At 41.7% G+C, this 16,120-nt stretch overlaps 1 protein-coding gene across 2 annotated transcripts in view; it reads right to left on the bottom strand.

Moving 5' to 3' along the window:
• The window catches only part of peak1 (pseudopodium-enriched atypical kinase 1), a 130,187-nt gene that overhangs the window by 96,766 nt on the left and 17,301 nt on the right, over nt 1-16,120 (bottom strand). For both annotated transcript variants that reach the window (XM_083972959.1, XM_083972960.1), the window contains exon 2: nt 7,804-7,913. The gene's annotated coding sequence lies outside the window, so the exon portion shown is untranslated. The remainder of the gene's footprint in view (nt 1-7,803; nt 7,914-16,120) is intronic.

The following is a 16,120-nucleotide window of genomic DNA, read 5'->3' as shown; positions in this document are numbered from 1 at the left end:
GAAACCCAGATTACATGGCAACATGTGAGGAAACCAGATCTGTTTTCAAAAGTCAGGGGGACTTCCCCCTCTGCCACGCCCCCAAAGTGCTAACTTGAGGTTGGCAGGTTGTCCAGGATGGATTAGTATTTAAATTGTTATTGTTTATTTTTATTTAAGTTTAATTTAGCTAACGGGAAAGATATTTGATAACAGCAATGTCTCAGATTCTGTAAAAACTCCTTTATATATCCATCAGCTTTCTGGATTTCCACCGATCAATGGCAGCAAACGTTCTCCTTCCTGGAGACCGACAGTAATGCAGCTCCAGAAATGATGCTCTCACCCTGCACTTTGGCTTAAAATTACTGCAATTAATCATCATCATCTACTTTAGCTTCATTTAAGATGATTAACATTCATCACCGCTGGAAACAGAAACACAGGGTAACAAAGGTAAGCTGATTTTTGAGGGAAGAACAAATTAATTCCTTATGCACAAGAGAAAAAAAACACTTAACCATTCCAAGGGTTTTTTCAAAGTACAGCTAATATGTGTTCAATGTCAGTCTCAACTGAACTAAACTAAACATACACACAAATGTCATTGACCTTCACATGCTTTATCTATCAATGTTATTGTTGATGCCACTAGAGTCAGTGATTAGAGAAATACAACACAAAAAATTAGGGATATTGGGTTGTGGGATGAAATTTAAGAAAGCATCTAAAATGCACAAAAACCTTTATAGGTGAACTTAATTTGACGTTTTCTAAACTTTTGAATCCAACAGTTCAATGTTTCAGTATTATAACATAACATACTGTTCTCTAACAAGGTGGTTAACCACAAAAATCACAACAAGTGTCTGATCCACCACTAAATGTTCTGCTTCAATGACAGTTTGTATGGAAACAGTCCTCTTCATCCTGCTGTACACACATCATGACAACAACACCACACCTAACAATCCATCAACAGCACCTGGACCTGTGGAGGCTTCAGACAATGGGATGTTGTCAGAGGGAAGTGTCCACTGAGCTCAGACAACCAATTGATTTTTTATTGACTGGGGGAATGACCAGAAGAAGAGAATTTAGAGAGCGGAGAGGACGGGGCGGAATATAGGCTGCGAGTAGTTCAGATAGGTATGATGGGGCCAGGCCATTCAATGCCTTATAGGTTAAGAGAAGAATCTTAAAATCAGCTCTGGCCTGAACAGGTAACCAGTGTAGAGATGCTAGGACAGGAGTTATGGGTGTCCCTCATCAAACTCATCAAATACACAATCCAACAACTCCAAAACGCTCTGGTGGACAAGTTCTGACCTGCATCTTCACCACGCTATGAGATAATAACGGAAGTCACGGAACGTTACAAGACAGTGTCATCAGCAGGTTGGACAGAGACACAGAGAGAAGAGTCACACAAAGGCTGAAAAGTGGACATCCTTTAGACATATGACAACTTATTGACACATTGACGTGTTTTATCGTGGTTAGCTTTTGTTTCAATACATTGTTTGAGATGAAGAAAGGACCATTCCATTCTTCTTCTTAAAAGCCGTTCTTTCATGATATAATGTCACTGTAGCATCAACTTTTTACATTTTACATAAATTTCACCCAGTAGTCGAATATCCTAACTTTTGGTGAGTAGTGTAATGTCTTAAAGGGGACATATTATGGAAATATCACTTATTGAAGGCTCTTTAACATATATTTGAGTGTTTGTCTTGCCTTCCGGCCCCCAAAATGTGGGAATTGACAAAAGAAAATCTGCAATTTTCAGGCTCCCTAGGTTGAAATCCATGTTGTTTTATGAGCTGTTCCCTCAGATGTCTTCCAGTCATGTAACTAGTTTTCCAATTTGCATAACCCCACCCCTACCTGGGACTGGTAGAAGTTGTGGGGCGGGGCAAGCAGTGGCTCATTTGCATTTAAAGCCGGTGCATATTCTCATTTGCCCAGGTCATAGTATTTAAAAGGAGGTTAAATCGAAAGCAACTGGACTTAGTTATTTGTCTAGGAAGACAAAGGGACCAGTCCCAGCTTGATAGAGACACAGAAAATGACTAGTCCATTTACAGCTTCAGATGCATGTGGGAAAGCACCCTAAATGACATTCTTGCACTTGCATTCGGAACAACACAGTGGTACAGAACGAGACCTGGTTATAAAAATCAGGAAATCAGGACATTGTAAGGGCCCATGGAAAATCTAGATCTGGTTCCAAGTGAAGCGAAGTGAAGCAAGTCATAACTTTGTGATGACAACGAACTGGAGCACAGATTTATTTAGAAACCAGACTGCATGGGTGAGTTTCTCTTCAAAGAAAAACATTACACTGATACTTCCTCTAAATATCCTGGATAAAGCCCAGTTAAGCTTTCTGCATAATAAATATCAACATTCTTCGCTGATGAATGAGAGGGAGGTTGCATCCGTGGGAAAGCATGTCCATAAGTCGGCGGCCTCGACTAAGAGCTGGGGAAAGAACAGTGGCCATGAGGAGTGATGACCTCTTCTCATGCAATGGCACATTCCTGCCATAACTAAGTTGAAACAGGCCTGGGATAACTATAGCAGGCAGCATGGAAGGGACGGGGGTCACGGCTTGGTGGAATTTAGGGGAGACTGCACCCCACCCCTCTCAGAACCTTTATGAATAGGCCTGGCCAGCTAAACTCACTGAGAATGCTATTAGTACGAGGAAGTTCAGAAGTCAACCTGACATCATCTTACTGCATGACCTTTGTTCCGCCAGCAGCTGATGGGAAAAGAATTGGGAAAAAAGGATTCCAACTGGTGGTCAGTGTCGGGCCAGCTGAGAAACTGAGAGCAGAATAATCTATTAAAGGCCACTGTGCTACACAAAAAAGAGATGCCCATAAATCAGTGTTACTTTTATATAAAATTGAGTTGTTACTTGTTTCTAATGTTTTTTCCATCCCTCAGGTGGCTATGCCTGTTTTACAGCTAATATTTAAAACAGTTCTTCCAACAACTTTGAATGAAAATCAAATATATTAACTTGAAAACAAAAGCACACTGTAAAAACAAATTTGTTGGCTCAACTAAAATAAAATAGTTTTTTTACACTTCCATGTAAGTTCCTGCCGCTTACAATAAGTTAAAGTGACTAATTGTAAAGTGACAGTTAAAGCAGAAGTAAGCGATCAAGTCGTTTTGGGTAACTTCTTGTCAGCCGATGGAGTTAGCAGTCCCCGCCCTCGTCATGGATCTATTGGTCCTCGTCCCTACGTCACCACATTCACGCGCATCCCTTGGCTACACACACAGCCCTTCATGCCGTTCTCTCTCCTCATTGGATAAAGGTTGTAGGATACAAGGAAGTATACAAGAAGTTTTCTCCTCGGCTTACAGCAGAGCAGAGTGACTGACAGACCCGTGTTTCGGACCAAACACTCTATGTAAGTGATTGCTGTCGGAAGATATAACTATTTAAGACTTATATTAACACAAACATTTCGCTTACTTCTGCTTTAACTTTGTGTTACCTATAGTTAAAAGCTAAGTTCTCAGTGATTGCCGCCAGGTGCTTGTCAAATATTTGTCATTTTTTAAAAGATGGCTGTTATAACCTGTGTACCTCCAATGAGTGTCTTTCGGAGCAGTCTGACCCCCCTCCTGAGGGTAGCTCTGGCTGATGTTAAGGACATGGAACACAAAGTTGCCCCCTGGATCGTTTCATATTGATGTCTGGGACTTCTGTGACTCCCTTTGTGTAACTCACTTTCCCTCTCTGAGGTGCTCTGATGGGAACTCCAACAGCTGCTGGTTTCCACAGTCCACTTAGTGGGGCCTTCAGGGAAAGTCAGGGATTTAGAGATAGATAGACATAGATAGAGAGAGTGAGAGGGGGAGAACAGGAGTGTCAAGAGTGCGATGGGAATATGCTCCAGACACCCACCGTATTTATTGATCTCCTCTGACCTTGGCTCCATTGACATGATGGGCTTCAAGGGCACAGCACTGGTTGGAGCTTTATCTCTCTTCCGTTTCCACACTGCATTTCCTGGATGTTAGACACTTTCTATGGACTAATTGATTTAAACCTTATCAATGGGGGTCGTAATGGGAAAACTTTACATTGTTTACGTTTGGAACTGGATAGCAAGGGGTACTTTTAGTGAGCGCTGTTTAAGTGGTAACTCTAGAGGCAAACAGCACGGTGCACATCCTAATCCATTTATCAAGGACAATCACAGCGGGGAAATGCAAGGATCAATACACAGAGCACCTTAAAGAGCTCCCATGCGTCAGCTGTGTGTAATCTTGATAGATCTATACATACTGTATATACTGACAGTCAATATACGGCGACTTTGAGGGCGCTCCAAAATTCCACAGGGACTCAATCACTACACTTGGCCAGAGGCGGCTAAACACAACAGGAAGTCCAACAAAATCAGGCATGACCAAAGTTGATAATCTACCTCTCATATCAGATGATGCTGAGGAGGAAACGCATTTGCCATTATGCAGATGAGGATAACACACCAGATTAAGCTTCATACATGGTTGCTGGAGATAATTGAGTCAACTTTAAACCAAACACATACCAATCAATTATGTAACGAACAAGTAGAGATTTGAGATTCATGTTTTGACAACATATCCATAGAATACTGATACAGAAGTGAATGAGCTGCCAGATATTCCTCTGACCTCTACAATTTGCTGCATCATCTATCAAAAATGCACTGTCACTGGGCTACAACACTGAGGTCCAGATTCTTTTGTAGATAGTTTTAATGTGTTTAAAACGTCAACTTTCTCAAAGATATACAATGTGTGTTTCAATGGCAGATAGAGGAGAGAAGGAGAGGAGAGGAGAGGAGAGGAGAGGAGAGGAGAGGAGAGGAGAGGAGAGGAGAGGAGAGGAGAGGCGAGGAGAGGAGAGGAGAGGAGAGGCGAGGCGAGGCGAGGAGAGGAGAGGAGAGGAGAGGAGAGGAGAGGAGAGGAGAGGCAAGTAGGAGTATAGGAGTATAGGAGAGGAGAGGAGAGGAGAGGAGAGGAGAGGAGAGGAGAGGAGAGGAGAGGAGAAGCAAGTAGGAGTATAGGAGATGAGAGGAGATGAGAGGGTTACTTTAGAAAAAAGGACAGTTAAGAATGAATGAATGACAGGTAACAAACAGCAAGCGAATATAGTTTTCATCAAAACATCAAAGATTGATTATATTTCTATCAGTTTTACAAAAGAGTGTGAATGTAAAGCCTTTTAAACTGCTGCCACAACACACTGTATCAGACATAATGTCTTTTTAATGAAACAATCCATGTTTGCTGCTGCCAAAATATGCATTAAAGGAAATGACATTAGCTGCTCAGAGTCAGGTTTGTTGTGGGAACGAGAGTATTTGGGGGTAGACAGAGTAGAGGACATTACATGCTCTGAATTTAATTCACTTACATTTCCATATTTCTAAGTCATACCTCACCTTACAATGAATAAACTGTAGATCATTTACTCTGCACCACAGATACTGCTTTTTCATATTGTGTCAAAGCTATTCCTTTCTATCAAGTACAGTCATATTCAGCCATATGCACATTATGTTAAGCCAGCGGTGCTTTCAAAGCACCAATAGCGGTAAACAGCAGGAGGCAGATGCGGATGCAGATTCCTTTCAATAAAACCATTAAGTCGTCCTGTGTGGGTTGCTTCTTTCCTCCTCCACAACTTCTATACTGAAGTGAGCCAATAAATCGTTGTATTACCGCACTGTATGTTAGCTTTGACATAGCTCTGACTTTAGCACAGCTGCTCTCATACATCCATGGATAATTATTACCCCAGACATCCCCATCCCACAACCCCCAAACTCAATAATTAAGTTTCCCAGAGGAAACCAAGAGGAGATGTGCTTGCCACATTCTTGCATCCTCTGGAGCACATTCAAGTTAATGACGGCGCTATCAGTGAATCAGCTTGAAAGATAAGTATGTCAAAAACACACACACACACACACACACACACACACACACACACACACACACACACACACACACATGCATAGACACACACACACACACACACAGATTCCTCGGGTCCTTCATAAGACTAGATGGTGCAGGGTGATGGGAGCCTGTGAACACAGAGCCGTGTGCGGTGGCTGGAAAACACTAAGAGCTAGCAAGTCCATTTCTTTTTGCTATGATGCTAATAAGGAATCAAGACATAGATCGCAGTGCACATGACGCTACCTTGGAATGCTATGGCTGACAACTTTTTGGTTAGAAATATTTAAGAGGCACTGTCTTGTAAAAAAAAAAAAAAGTCACAATAGTTGCACCACTGCAAATATAAATATGCATTTTACATACAGATGCATCTCAATAAATTAGAATAACATGGAAAAGTCAATTTCAGTAGTTCAAGTCAAATACTCCCCCAACCAAGTTACAGTGTGCATAGAAATTAACATACTTTTCGGGAGGCCAACATTTCCATATTAAAAAGGTCTTTTTTTAACTGGTCTTTTGTAATATTCAATTTTTTTGAGATTCATTAAAGGTGCAGTGTGTGAAACTGTGATATCTAGCATTCAGATTCTAGATTGCAGCGCTCACTCGCTCACACTCACCCACTATAATCACTATACATTTTATTTTATAGCGATTACACCCTTATATTATGGGTGGTATATTCAGATTTTGCCAATAAACCTTGCCAATTATTACACACTGGACCTTTAAATGTATAAATGTAGTGTACATAATTATTACAATTAAAATGAATTAAATAAAAGACATAAAATGTTTCATTCTGTGTGTAATGGATCTATAGTTTCACTTTTTGAACTGAATGACTGACATAAATAAACTTTTCCATGACATTCTTATTTATTGAGATGCACCTGTACTATTGTACTATCATAAACAGGAATGATGCAGGTGAGTGAAGATACCAACAGTCACCTAACACGAAAAACTGTCTCTCCGTAGCAGCGACAACACACACTATCTTTGCAACGCCCAGCATCAGACAGAACTGATCACACATGTCAGGCGAGGAGGGATAAAAAGGGAAAAGGAAAGGTGTATAGTGAAATAACAGAACCGCAGTGACAACCGTGCTGGCGTTAAACGCAGAGAGACTCACTGAGACAACACACGACGCAGCAGACAGTCGTCAAGAGTAGAGGTGGTAATAACTCCCGAAACAACAGAACAAAAACAAAACGTGTCCCAGAATAGCTGCTGTGCTTTGTAGGTGACGTGAAGCCGCAATTTTGAAATACCTGGGTCCTGCAGTCAGAATGAATGAAGTCATTTTTCCAGAGACAGAGGACGAGTGGAGTGTGAAAACTACTGCTCCACATTATCAAGTGAATCATTTGAACTGAGGGTCTAATCTTTCGCATGTAAATTAGTCAGATTGAAAATACAAACAATATTAAATGCCCTCAAAATGTCAACTCGAATCACTGCAGTGTTGGGAAAGTGTACTACTTCTTGCATATCAGATCCAGCCTGGCTCAAAAACATTTAGATGTCTTGTTGTGGTGATGCTGCAAGTGTTTACAACTGTAAATCTGTGTTGTTTGTACAGCCCAGTGGCTTTTACCGGCCCACAACAGCAAAGACTGTAGCACAAAGGAGTTTTCAACCAGTTTTATCATTTTAAATGGACTGGAGAGAAATTAAGAGAGCTACGTTAAATGCCACAGATCCTGACTGCTGCCATGTATAACAAGATTGCATAACGGTATGGCATGAGACAGCAACCTTAATGTGATTAGATGTGCAGTCCTGCAGCGGATAATAAGAGGAAACAGAAATTTCATCTTGTCTTACCTGCCAGGTTATGCAGCTCCCTGTTGTTTCGGGTATTACAGGTCTGAAACTAGCAGGACATGCTGATTCAGACGAAGCCACGGGGCGTCCTGAGGCTGTGGCCAACTTCCCTGGAGAAGAGAGAACAAGAGACAAGAGGGCAGGTGTCAGCTTAATGTCAACATCGTGTTGCTCCCTCTAAGCTCCTATACTTCGAAGTGACAGATGCAGGATAATTCAACAGAATGGATTTTTGCTCAGAGCCAACATTATTAAATTGAGATGACTGAACAATAGACTCCAGGATTATAATCCACATGCTATAATCACAATAAGATGACAACAAATCCATTTTGGTATCACAATGTCCCAGGCAGTGAGCTGCTCAATTATCTTAATCAAAAAGAAAACTCAAGTGTGTGGCTTCCAGGCACCTGTTGGCTTCACGCTGGGATCGGTCAAGCAGGTATGATTCACTGCCGACAGCTACAGCATCAACGCATTAGCTCTGTGACCGGTGAGACAGCTACAGTATATTATGCTGAAAATGATATAATAACATGTTTGATACTCTGGCGAGACGCCACGCTGAGAATGTGATGACAAAAACACTGATGTGCCACGATCTTCAGAAACGTAAGCCACTGTGCATTAACAATACCAACTAGGGATGCACATGATTAAAGGGATAGTTAAACATTTTGGAAAATTGGCCCATTGCCATAATCGCTATAGTCTTATAGCAGTAGGTTCGTTACCTTTAATTGTCGGTGTAAGCTATTTTTAGAACGGCGGAGTGGAGCAGCAGGCTGCTCAGAGCTACGCTATGGAGGCTAAAGGAATTTCTTGGTTTCGTTCATCAAACTCATCAAATACAAATCCAAAAACTCCAAAACGCTCTCGTGAACAAGTTGTGCTATGAGATAATAATGGAACGTTACGAAACGGAGCCGTTTTCGAGGTAGGGTAAATACAGAGCCTGCTTGCTGAAAAACTGTCCCTGAATACAGAGCCTGCTTGCTGAAAAACTGTCCCTGAACGCAACTCGCATCAGCGGTTTTGCATGAATTTACCTCTAAAACAACTCCGCCTCGTAACGTTCCGTTATTATTTCATAGCGTGGTGAATGTGCAGGTCACAACTTTGCGTTTTGGAGTTGTTGGATTGTGTATTTGATGAGTTTGATGAGGGAAACCAAGAAATTCCTTTATCCTCCGTAGTGTAGCTCTGAGCAGCCTGCTGCTTCGCTCTGCCATTCTAAAAATAGCTTGCATTGACAATTAAAGGTAACGAACCTACTGCTATGACTATAGTGATTATGGCAATGGGCCAATTTACCAAAAATGTTGAACTATCCCTTTAACCGTTTAACCGTTAACCGATGATAAGAACTTAGACTCATTAATACTATCGGTTAATTTTTCGACACGTGCAGACTTCCACATGCCTTCAGTCATATTTAACAGCTAAAAACAGTTCAACATTGGGAGATCTGGCCGCCATAGCGTGATCAGCTTAGCCAGAGCACAGTGGATGTGGCGCTGCTCAGCTGTTGCAGCGCATGTGTGTGTGTTTTATAATGGCAAAAAGAAAAGAAAAAACACTGTTGATCGCCCCCACAAGCGTTTTAATCTTATCTGTTAACGGTTAATAATCAGTTAACGAGTGTTGGTTATCGGTCAGAAAAAAAATTCAAAATGTGCATGCCAACAGACTAATGAACCATCTCGACAACACTGTCGCTTCCTGATTTGCATTTCAAACATATCGGTCAACAGAAATTAGACATGAACCACCCCCCTGCCTTAAAACCACCCCTTATTACATTTATTTTATTTATTTGATTAGGACAATGCACATTAATCAACATAATCAGCTAGAAGCATCAATATAAATATGCCAGAGTTAGCACAGTTGCTCAATTTCATCCGTTGTCCTAAGGCAGGTATAAAAAAGCATACACACACATATTCTTATACTATAGTCTAAAAAAAACAAGCTATATATGGCATTGTTAGTGTAGTGCACAACTAGCGGCTCTAGACTATTAAAGCAAATGGGTTGGATGGAGGAGGAGGAGGGGGTCTGTTTATACTGAAAGGCTTTTTTTATTTTTTGTGTTTTAAGAGGGTCCACTTGCTAAACATGACACAGGCTTTAATATATAATCCAACACTAATATTTGCTGCCAGCGGGCAGAGGACGGAGGGGAGATGAACAGGGTCTCTTTGTGCGAACGCTCGCAGGTGTTGGTGTTGTGCTCATGCCCATATTTGGATGAGTAAGCATCTGTTTTGGCAAATGTGTATATGGATGAATCACACTTGATGTAATGTGTATGTAAGTTTGGCCGGGCACAATATACGTATGATGTTGTGTTGATAAGAGTGGTTTTTGCCTTGTTAAAGGAGCTGTATGTAAGACTGTGGCCAATTCAAAATACTGCAGAGCGTTGGGGAAACAACGCTCTGCAGTATTTTGAATTGGGCTGCCCACTCCCCCCCGAGACTCGAGGTTGCCAGATAGCCACACGCTAACCTCTACCCTGCTCCAGCTTTGTGGCCATGGCACCCCGAGACTCACTCATGCAGTCTCTACGCCAACGAAACCGCGACAATGTAGTGATAGAATTGAATAAACTCTATACATGCTCTGGGAAAACGGATTTTTGTGCACAAAGCTCAGTGTGTGTCCAGGAGAACATTAGCCAGTTCAGCATCTGTCCTCAAGTTCTGCTTCACTTTCAGCCGTCTCCATCTTTCATCTCCAATGCAGATCCTGGTTTTGTTTCTGCTTTTGTCATAGTGAGGTCGACCCCTAGACATTTATGTCCACCTGGCACTCTATCCTACCCCCCCACGGTCAAAGGAAAGGTCACTGGGGGCTGATTTTTGGCAAGGAGGTGTATTTTTGGGTCACCTCTGAATGTCCCAAATTTCAGAATGATAGTCAAATTTTTGGGCTCGTAATGAAAAATAAACACGTTAAGGATCCTTCGTTGGACATAAATGTCCACCTCCGCCTATGGGATTTTCAATGTATTTTTGAAAAAAAAATTTAACTAACAGGTATCACCATGTAACGTTCCAATTTTATTACTCACATTTAGACAAACATTTTTTGTATTACAAGTTTTCTGAAATTTTATGTTTAAATATGTAAATGAGGCAATATCTAATGAAATATTCACTGATTTATTTACATTTACATTTACATTTACAGAACTGAAATGGATAAAGCTATTTTCAAAATTCTTTTTTTATTTTGTTGACATATTTGTGTCTAAAGTTTTCCCCGAAGGAATTTTGGATATCTCTTTTTATCACTCTGTAAATGAGAAAATACTGTCAATACCGTACAAAAAATCATATTTCGCCATATGCGTATGAATAAAATGTTGTATGAATGATATATCAACAATCCACTTAGAAAAAAAACCTTCAGAATATAATACAGACTGGAATAAAGAATAAAAAAATTAAAAAAAATTTTTTTCTAAAAATAAATGAAAATAGAGAACTCATGTGTTGTTGCTGCAACAACAACAGGCCGGGAAGGGGTTAAAAAAATTTGTAACCCATGTCAAAAGTGGTTTTTATGATAGGTCAAGATCCAGCCTTATATGTATCACAAAAATTTTTGGAGTAACTGATGTCTAAATGTCTCTTACTACAAGTTGAAAATTGTGTCAAGGGGTAAAAATTGAAAAAGGCTGAAGGAGCGCCTGAGGGTTAATGTTTGTAACGTCAGACATAATCCACAATGCTTGTAGCTGCAGCTCAGTGGAAACTGGCAACCTGGATTCCCAAATGCTACTGGCTTTGTGATTGGGAGAGAGCGGTGGGTGGAGCAACAGGCCAAAACACAAAATACATAAAATAACAAAGATAAACATGATTTGCAGGCTGCAAATAAAACTGTTAAATGTGAATATTCTGGCTGTACTATTATTGTCAGTTAGATCAGTATTTCAAATGAACATGATTTCTTAGTCTCTGGTGACATATTGGGTGACTTTATGATTACTAGCCACATTAATTTCTTACATACAGCTCCTTAAGTTTCAACTTTCAAGTTGAACTTTATAAAAATACAGATGTTCTATTATCACAAGACAAAAAAAATCCAATAAACAGGAGGAGATTCAGTCAAAACCTCCCCTGGGCTTCATTGAGTCCAAGTTTTAGCCATGACCACTTCCTTCCTCTGCCTCTAATTGACAGTGCACAGCAGTATTTCTACACGGGCGCATAGCTAAACAGGTCCATGTGTCCCTTAATGGCAGTTAAACAGTAGTAATCAGGACAGACACTGAGCTGAGCGCACCAGGATCCCACCGCTGCGAGACGACCTGCTTTATTGCATCCCGGCTTCACCGCTGCCGCTTCACAGACCCACGTTATGACGCCATGACGGACAGCTTTCATGCACAGAAAGTTGTTAAATGATCACTCCGATGGGGCCAACAGGGGGGGGGGGAGTGTTGACGGTAGGCCTGCCAAGATACCGAGGTTGAGAACGCAACATTTAAAACAAGGTTACAGCATCGGCATCGGACAGCGACCGCATGCGGCGAGGCTTTGATCTTTCGCTCAAGCGAACGCCATGAGATCCTTGTGGAAAGGAGCATGCCGAGCTCAACGAGACCTGAATCAAAGGATGATAGCATGATATGAGCCCCCGGACCGTGTAGGGCTGGAGGAAGGTTCAAAGACATCGACATGAGAGTTAATTACGATCTTGTTCTTGCGAGACAGAGAGATATTGTAAATCTATAGGAGATGACTGTCAGGAGGATGCTGATAGGCGCTGTTAAACTGACAGCTACTTGCTTTCATCTGGAAAATGCAGCCCTGCACTGCTTCACTTGCCTTAATTGTCGAAATGTATTATTGGGTTCGTTCTCTTTTTGAGTAATCAACTGTTCTTTTACTTCAGCCTGTATGCTAATGTGGTATTTTTTGAGACTCTGACAGACAGGGAAGAAGCGCACAGACGTTTCCTCCTCTTAGCCATGCAACCTTGACTGGTTACGTGCGCAGACTGAGTGGGCTATAGCAGGGGGCAGGGGTCTGTTTGCTATGGCCCACAGAGCGTGTCTTCAGGCCAAGACCTTACTCCTATGGCAACAACCACAAGTTCACCATGACCTTTACAACTGCCCAAAGTTAAGCATTACAGATAAAAAGAAAAAGGTCTAAGAGCTCCCAGGGTTTGAATGTAAGAATTAATAGAGATTTTTCCTGCAAGACGTGATGCCTCGACTAAAATCCAACATGTCATGGTTGTAAATACATAAGGTGTAGGGTTTCTGAGTCAGACAACTCGGCCTGCTGTTTCAAAAAAAGTATAGACCTCCGAACAAAACAGACACACATCTACTCAGAGCCAACCCAAAATAAGCCAGCCGTTCTGTCTCCATTGTAAAGGGATTATGTCATGACTCAAGCATCTTGAGGAAAAAGTCAGCCTGGATAGACTGTGACAAGTGACTGAGTGGATATAACAAAGGATAAGAACGCTGGACAAACAACTAGATAAATGAGTGGAATGGAGCACCAGCCTGCAGTGCATTAACCACGATGTTGTCATTGCACATCTCGGAGCCAGGGCAGAAAAAAGCATCTATGCTGATCCAAGAGACGAGGACTTGCATCACATTTAGATAGCATCAGAGTCTATATTTAAATATGATTCTGCAGGAGGACAGAAAAGGAGACTGACGTCTCTTGAATACAAGGTACTTAACAACGTCCTCTTTTATCACAGTCTTTTAAAGGTATGTTCCCCTTTCTTATTCCTTCTTTTACTTGTATGCAGACATTTTCTCCATCCACGATCCCCTAACTCCCCGGCTTTCTTTCTCTTCCCCCCTGTCTTTCTCTCTCCCTGCGGAAGGCCCACTGTTCAGCTCCCAGGGCGGGCAGCTGGCTCCACATCAGACACAATGTGAGGACAAAGGGGAAACTCCAGATTGTCGTGGTGAGGGCAGCCACCCGTGGCAATGCTCAGTGGTATTCCGGTTGTTTATGGTTGGCACTAATTACAGATCAACAGACCGACCGAGCTCCAGAATCTGCAGTTGGTGCAAAAGAAAACACAGAACTGGATTAGGCAGAAAAACACAGACTGACCATTAAAACTGTCTCCACTTGCAGCAAGCCAGATAAAACATGGGAGTGATGTAAACTCAATAGGCTGGTTAAAGACATCACTCAGGATCAGGCTCACCCTCCCTGGGGAGGCCCATTAGCCTTTGCAGGGTGCAGTGTCGCAGCTTAATTGCTGCCCTGAGGCATGATGTAGTCAGCACATGGAGTTTGCATGTATAGGATTGACTTTACACTAAAAGCTTGTAAAGTTATTTGTAATGATAATACCCCCCTCCCAGGCGCTGCATCTCACTTTGCAATCAATACAGTGGCAGAAGATTCTTTTTTTTTTTACTGAGCTTTTATAACGATGCTTTGCAGGGAACCCTGAAGCCAATAATAATAATAAAGTTGATCTATATAGCACTTTTCACAGACAGACGTCACAAAGAGATTTACAAGAGAGAATATAAAAGGCATTTCAGGAGGGGCACCATGTAGCCCTTGGCTGCATGTCATTCCCCCTCTCTCTGCCTCCCCATTTCCTGTCTCTCCAACTATCCTAAAGGCAAAAAAATTAAAAAAAAAAATAAAAAAATTAAACAAAATAAAAAGATGTTTCAGTAGACCAGAAAACAGACACACAAAATGACAATATAGCCTATACAAAGATAGCATCAGGACAGTGATCAAATTCATAGATGCTCCGCTCAGAGCTTAATGACAAGGGAATAAATAAAGTAAAAGTAAGTTAAAGTAAAAGGTTACCCAACTGGCTGCCTAAACAAAAGTGTTTCAATTGTTGGGGCGCAAGCAGGGTGTTTGGATGCTACAGCTCCAAACGCTCCATCACCGCAAGTATTCAAGTGGGTGTGTGGTTGTGGAGAGAAGATTTAGCAAGTTGGACCTGAGGGAACGAACTGATGAGTGGGGGTGTAAGAGGTCAGTCACATAAAGGCCAGCCTGACCATGTAAGGCTTTCTTGAACTGAATTCTGTATGCTACGGGAAGCCAATGAAGAGGTTTTAAAGGAGACATATTCTGCCCCCTTTCCACAAATTAAAATAGTTCCCAGGTGTTTTAAAGACATGTCTGTGAAATGTTTTGGTCAAAATACGTCAAGGATCAAACATCACAGCTCTTTTCATCCTCTCAAAACAGCACCTGTTCAGAACGGCTGGTTTCAGTGCCTGTCCCTTTAAATGCAAATGAACCACTGCTTGCCCCGCCCCACCCCTTCTACTGGTACCAGGTGGTATTATGCAAATTCGAAGCCTAGTTACATCACTGGAAGACAACTGAGGAAACAGCTCGTAAAACCACATGGATTTCAACCTACGGAGCACATTACAGATTTTTTTGTCAATTCTCACATTTTGGGGGCTGGAAGGCAAGACAAACACCCAAATATATGTTAAAGAGCCTTCAAAAAGTGATATTTCCATAATATGTCCCCTTCAACACTGGTGTATTATGGGCCCTTCTATGTGTCCTAGTTAGGAGTCTCGCTGCAGCGTTTTGGATCATTTGAAGTCGATCAAGGGCGGAAACACTCAGGGAGGAAAACAGCGAGTAGCATCCATTCAACCTGCAGCTCACTGCAATCAAGATACCAGAGACTGAATATGTAATGGAAACTGTTCAATTGGACTCAAGAGCCTAAAAGTACCATTTTACAGAGAGAGCCATGTGTCAGGTAAAAAATGAAGCTACATTCAGCAGCAAGTCGGTGACAAAACCGTCTTCCGGGACCAGCAGAGGTGCTGTCATTCGCCGTCATTTTTAAAACTGAATTTTAAACTCAACTGCGCCATATGGTTAACTCGCTTCCAAAATCCCATTCAATCCCCTAACCCTGTCGTCCCCGCTGTTTCAGTCACACTTCGACTGAGGAATAACGACAAAACTGTTGTGGAATTTTAAAATGTGGGGCTACACGTTTACAGCATCCATAAAGCATCTTGACAAGTGTGGGTGTCTAATTTCTGTTCCCCACAAAAGGCTTGACTGACAACTTAACAGCCAACCACACACACACACACGAGAGGTCTCCGTGTGCGTGAATTGTTGATACATGTGTGAGAGGACACAGCAAAAGGGATCAGTGTGAAAGCAAATAAACTAAAGCCTCGTTTGCTTGTTAGGAGCTGATCAAAAAAGAACGGCAGCAGTCGTCGAGTATGCAAACCACACAGATGCGCAGTAATCCAAATACAGAGGCCCACTGCCTTACAGTCAAACTCTCC

This window comes from Trachurus trachurus (assembly GCF_905171665.1).
Source record: "Trachurus trachurus genome assembly, chromosome: 6".
Lineage (NCBI taxonomy): Eukaryota > Metazoa > Chordata > Actinopteri > Carangiformes > Carangidae > Trachurus > Trachurus trachurus.
The sequence above is the reverse complement of the archived record's forward strand: the minus strand, read 5'-3'. Positions and strand labels throughout refer to the sequence as shown.